The sequence below is a fragment of the Budorcas taxicolor genome, chromosome X, assembly GCF_023091745.1.
Source record: "Budorcas taxicolor isolate Tak-1 chromosome X, Takin1.1, whole genome shotgun sequence".
Lineage (NCBI taxonomy): Eukaryota > Metazoa > Chordata > Mammalia > Artiodactyla > Bovidae > Budorcas > Budorcas taxicolor.
Genome location: NC_068935.1, coordinates 96,607,345 through 96,613,638, shown reverse-complemented (window position 1 = coordinate 96,613,638; position 6,294 = coordinate 96,607,345). Strand labels below are relative to the sequence as shown.

General features: G+C 45.1%; 1 long non-coding RNA gene across 1 annotated transcript in view; it reads left to right on the top strand.

Moving 5' to 3' along the window:
- The first annotated feature begins 547 nt into the window (after positions 1-547).
- The window catches only part of LOC128069772 (uncharacterized), a 44,170-nt gene continuing 38,423 nt past the window's right edge, over positions 548-6,294 (top strand). The window contains exons 1-2 of the long non-coding RNA XR_008201574.1: positions 548-590; positions 3,016-3,065. This is a non-coding gene — a long non-coding RNA (uncharacterized LOC128069772). The remainder of the gene's footprint in view (positions 591-3,015; positions 3,066-6,294) is intronic.

Genomic DNA, 6,294 nt, shown 5'->3' with positions numbered 1-6,294 from the left:
TTCAGGACCCGGGCTCCCAGTCCAGGGCTGCTTTCACTTTTCTTCTTTGTAAAGACCTGTTTCCGTGATTGACTCTCACCCTAATTTCCCACTTTTTATGGAACTTGAGGGGATCCCCAAAGTCTCTAGTGGCCCTCTCAGCCCTTTGATGTTCAGCTAGGCTTTGTGCAGTTCCCTATCCCTGAAAAACCTGGGTATTGAGAGAAAAATCTTGTCTGGGCTCAGACTGGAGGTCAAAGTTGAAGGTGGAATGAGGAGGCCTGTAGTAGTCCTGCTGCTGATGTGTCTGGGATGTGGTAGGGGGCCAGCCTGAACTTGGGTCTCTAGCCTGAGGGCATTAAATGGCATTGGTGGCTGTCAGGGCCAGGTGACCTGAGGCAGCAAAGAATCCAGTTCTACCACTAGCTCAAGAGTATCCAGAAGGCCCAGCCCTAAAACTCTGTGAATGTCTAAAAAGCAGGGGAGGGGGGCGGGGTGGGGGGGGAAGTAATACAGTTGAGGAGGGGGGAGGGATTAGAGAACGATGCCTGCCATTTTTTGCATTGCAGGAGGAGTGCTCTCTGCCTTGAAAAGATCCAGCTGCTAAACTGGTAAGAGGAGGACTACTGCCCCTGTGTGTGTGGACCAAAGGAAGTTACACGGTTGCTAGGGCTGGAATCTGCTCCATCTCTGCCTCAGACTTGCTGTATGACCTTAGTCAGTCCGTTTTCTCTTGTGGGCCAGACCATCACACCATCTCCACAAGGAGGGTGTAAAACTGGTCAAGCATATAGAGTCTTCCAACTCTGACAGTTCAACTCAATTTTTTTATAATATTACATGACTTTCCATGACATTCTATACTTTGTCAACAAACATCAGTATTTTAACATCATAGCTCCTCTCCTCATCTTAGGTCCAAATAAATGTCAGAGAGAATGGGACTGCGGCTGGCTCATTGTGCAACTTTGTTGGGCGAGTGCCTTCTTCTCCCTAGCCTCAGTTTCCCCATTTAGATGGCTGGACTGTAATGTTTCCCTGGAGCTGTGATTTCCTGTTTTGTAAAGCCCTGATTCTCATTTATTGGACCTGATTTGGAGGTGTCTTTTTTCCCAGTACCTCCTTCATAAACTTCTTCACTGCCTCATGCCTTTGGTTGCCTGCCACCTGTTCCCATTTCACCCAGAACCTTGATTCTCTGGAGTAGACCAAAGATTACAATTTGGAGGAGACAGTTTCTAAATCTAGAGTGCAGGGAAACATGAGGCCAGGATAGTTTCAGCTGTGGGAGCAGGAAGATGAGATGTACAGAGTAGTAAAGTGGTAGGCTTGAAATAACACTGAGGTGAGGGGCACTGATGCACTCCTCCTGTCAGAGGAGCTAGTCCTCAATATCCTGTACCCAGCTACCAACAATATTCCACAGCAGTCAGATTTGGGACTGATAAATATTTGACATTGGGCTGGGCCCAAAAGAAATAGGGATTGCAGAAAATGAAAATAATTTTTGACGTGATAAAGAGGTCCCAGATGGGTGGACTTCTTCTTGGTGCTGATATTTCTAATCTTCAGGTGAAGATTGTATATATGCATGTTAAGGTAGAAGGGATGTTGTGGGGGATGGCACAGCTCCTTGTTTGTATAGCCCACTTCTCCCCAGGAACAATGTATGGTACAAACTTATACCTCAAACTGCTTTCTCGAAGAGAGTGCCCTCCAGGCCCCCATTATACATGCTGACACACAATCAACTTGTTCGGTCACTACAGGGGCTGGTGGTGGAGAGCAAGAATATGTCCTTAAGTTTCTTCACCTACAAAGTGGAGATAATCTCTCTGCTACTCAATACCTTGTTTCTGTGATGAAAAACCCATGAGAACAGATGTGCAGGCTGTTTAGAGGCAACTCTATAAACATAGACTGATTCACATGACTACAGTGCTCATTTCTTTCTTCCCCAAATGTTCCATGGGCACCTCCTCTATGACAGGCCTGGTCATAAGCTTTGGGAGAAGTGGGTACAGTGATAACATTCTGGGAGAAGGGGGAAATTGGGGATAGAGTTCTGAGAGGAGCTGAAGGGCAGACTAGAGGTCTAGCAAAGGTGGTCTGGAGCACTGCAGATGAAAAGATTCCTTCTCTCCAGGGGGAGAGGGAGGGTCATCAAAGACTCGTGGAGGATGGCCTTGATGGTTATGTCAAGTTAAACAAGTTAGAAAAGTAGGTGTGGGGAAATTAGCAAGATGGTGCCAGTCAGGCTCTCTCACCCCATGCTCTCATGCCCTCTTGCCCCATGTTCTGTAAACAATGACTTTGCACAGTTATGTAACAGCTGAGATCACTTAGAGCACTGCACATGTGCATAACAAGGTACTCATTTGGTTACAGCTACTTTGTGCAGTACCCCTGTACGAGCTTCACCATGAAAGCCCTGGCTGCTACTTCTTTGGGGTTACACTGGAGCAACATCATGGTTATGTTATATGAGGTTATGTTATGGCTCTGTTATAGCTACGTTATGGTTATGTTGTGGCTGCTGCTATGGCTGCTGCATCAGCCAGGAGAGAGACTGTGTTATGGCTGCCATGCCAGCCAGGAAAGAATAAAAGAAAATGAAGTCACTCAGTCGTGTCCGACTCTCTGCGACCCCATGGACTGTAGCCTACCAGGTTCCTCCGTCCAAGGGATTTTCCAGGCAAGAATACTGGAGTGGGTTGCCATTTCCTTCTCCAGGAGATCTTCCGAACCCAGGGATTAAAGCCAGGTCTCCTGCATTGTAGGCAGGCGCCTTACCGTCTGAGCCACCAGGGAAGTCAGGAAAGAGTAAATGTGTCTGCAATTCCTACAGTTCCTTGGGTCTCTTTCCAGCCTCTTAACTCGAGCCTTGCTTACCCTGGGTTCAGCAAACAGCACACACAGTGTGAACAGTGAGACAGTTGGTGCCATGAGCAGGATTGGCTCATGGGTGATTTCCAGGATAATTCATGCTGATGAATATTCTTAAGTACCTCTGCCTCCAATTTCCTTATCCCACAGTGAGCCACAGCTTACCCCTGCCTCAGCTGGATACTCTCCAAGACACACAGGTAAGTCTGGTCCAGGCTCCCATGATGTCACTGATTTTGCCCTGGGTCCTGGTGAGCACTAGATCTTGTGTACACTCTCCAAGAGTAGAATTTCTATTTCCCCCAGTTCTGTGGAGCTCCTGCACTCAACCTCTCCTGGCCTTCAAAGCCAAATGCTCTAGGGGCCCCTCCCCTCAATGCCAAACCCCCAGGGTGGGGAGCCTGATATGAGGCTCTGAACTCTCACTCCAGTGGGAGAACTTCTGTGATACAATTGTTATCTAGTTTATGGGTTGCCCACCTGGGGAATTAATTATATTGCAAGTGTTCTCCCCACCGCCTGCCACCCCCCCATCTCATTGGGTTTCTTCTTTATGTCTTTGGATGTAGAATGTCTTTTCTAGTAGGTTCCAGTCTTTTTATAGATGGTTGTTCAGCAGTTAGTTGTGATTTGGTGTGCTCATTAGAGGGTGTGAACTTAAGGTCCTTTTCCACCATTTTATCTCTCCCACCCAGAGATTCTTTTTGATTGAGCACAGACACACCAAATTTCCCAGAGAAGGGGGTCTCTTTCATACTTATACCCTCTGTGGCCAAAAGAGAGTTTAGCACAGACTTAGTGCTAATCATGTGTTTGCTGAACATAGTCAAACAAGGCATCTTTAGGTCTATTATTGAGCTTAATGGCCAATACCCACCATTAAAATATGATGTTGTCACTCTCATCTGCACCAGACCATGTGTTTGGTGCCACATCCATGGTGATAAACTATACACAGTTTATGGCCTCAGGGCAGCCAGTGTAGTGGAGGAGGCACACAGCCAATCTGACTAATGCCCTGTAGTATCTGACTTGGGCAAGGCACTTGATGAGGTTACCATCTGCTAAACTGAGGAATATAGGAATAGGATTAGAGGATGTAATGATTCTGTTTAGGACAGCCTGAGTTTGATTTGTTTTAAAGTTTTCCTTCTGGGAACTTTGCACTTGCTGTTTGGAGTGCCCCTAATGTTTGTCCTCTAAATACTGACATAGTTTGTGCCTCATTTTCTTCAGGTATCTTTCAAGTGTCACCTTATTAGTGAAACTTTCCCTGGATACTTGAAATATAAAATAGAAAATCCCCATTCCTACCTCCTTCATTCTCTAATCCGTTAATTGTCCTTTTATTCTTACCCACAGAATTTATCACTTCCTGGTATATTATTTTTATAGTCATTTGAAATTATTTATTTTTATTTGGAGGATCATTACTTTACAATATTTTGTTGACTTCTGCCATATACCAACATGAATCAGCCATAGGTATATGTATGTCCTTTCCCTCTTGAATCTCCCCTCCACCTCCCACCCCATCCTACCGCTCTAAGTTATTGTCTATTTCTCATCATGCTAATGAAAGCTCCGTGAGGGCTGACAGACAAGTAACAAAATACATAAGTAAAGTATATTGTATGTGAGGTGGCAATAAATGACATGAAGAAAAATAGAGCAGGAAAGGGGTACAAGGAGTATTGGTGGGATAATACTGCTTTAAAAAGGGCAGTTCAGGTAGCACTTATTGAAAAGGTGAAAGTCAAGCAAGATCCAAGGAAACTGAGGGAGCAAACTATGAGAATATGTGGAAGAGAAGCGGTGCAGGCAGAAGGAACAACAACTAAAAAGATCCTAAGGTGGGAACATGTTGGAATGTTAGAGGAACAACAAGGAAGCCAGTATAGCTAGAGCAGAGTGAGTATGGGGAAAAGTGGTAGAAGAGGGTGTCAGAGAGGACATGGGAGGTAGATGGCATATGACTTTGTACATTATTTAAAGACTAAACTTTGCAGATTTTTAAAATAATTTATTTTATTTTATTTTTTACTTTACGATACTGTATTGGTTTTGCCATACATTGACATGAATCCGCCATGGGTGTACATGAGTTCCATCGCAGCACTGTTTATAATAGCCAGAACATGGAAGCAACCTAGATGTCCATCAGCAGATGAATGGATAAGAAAGCTGTGGTCCATATGCACAATGGAGTATTATTCAGCCACTACAAAGAATACAATTGAATCAGTTCTAATGAGGTGGATGAAATTGGAGCTTTGCAGATTTTGAGCTGAGAAGGTGACATGGTCTTAGTAAAGTGGCTAGGGAGTTGTAGCATCAAGGAAGGAAGCATTGAGACCAAATGGAGGCCCCTACAGGGATCCAGCTGAGAGGTAACGGTGGCTCAGACCAGAGGAAAAGCAGTAGACATGCTGAGAAGTAACTGAGTTCTAGATGTATTTGGAATATAGAACTGGCCAGACTTGATGATGAAGGGAGTGAGAGAAGAATAAGGAATAGGAGCTTACAAAACTATGAGAGGAGGGGACTGGCAAAGTGAGACCAGAGCCAGGAGATCTGATTCTCCCAGAAATCATATAAAAGATGGTATTCAGTTCAGTACAGTTCAGTCGCTCAGTCGTGTCCAACTCTTTGCGACCCCATGAACTGCAGCATGTCAGGCCTCCCTGTCCATCACCAACTCCCAGAGTTCACTCAAACTCACATCCATTGAGTCGGTGGTGCCATCCAGCCATCTGGTCCTCTGTCGTCCCCTTCTCCTCCTGCCCCCAATCCCTCCCAGCATCAAAGTCTTTTCCAATGAGTCAACTCTTCACATGAGGTGGCCAAAGTACTGGAGTTTCAGCTTTAGCATCATTCCTTCCAAAGAACACCCGGGACGGATCTCCTTCAGAATGGACTGGTTTGATCTCCTTGCAGTCCAAGGGACTCTCAAGAGTCTTCTCCAACACCACAGTTCAAAAGCAGCAATTCTTTGGTGCTCAGCCTTCTTCACTGTCCAACTCTCATATCCATACATGACTACTGGAAAAACCATAGCCTTGACTAGACGGACCTTAGTCGGCAAACTAATGTCTCTGCTTTCCAATATGCTATCTAGGTTGGTCATAACTTTACTTCCAAGGAGTAAGCGTCTTTTAATTTCATGGCTGCAGTCACCATCTGCAGTGATTTTGGAGCCCCCAAAATAAATTCTGACACTGTTTCCACTGTTTCCCCATCTATTTCCCATGAAGTGATGGGACCAGATGCCATGATCTTCGTTTTCTGAATGTTGAGCTTTAAGCCAACTTTTTCACTCTCCTCTTTCATTTTCATCAACAGGCTTTTTAGTTCCTCTTCACTTTCTGCCATAAGGGTGGTGTCATCTGCATATCTGAGGTTATTGATATTTCTCCCAGCAATCTTGTT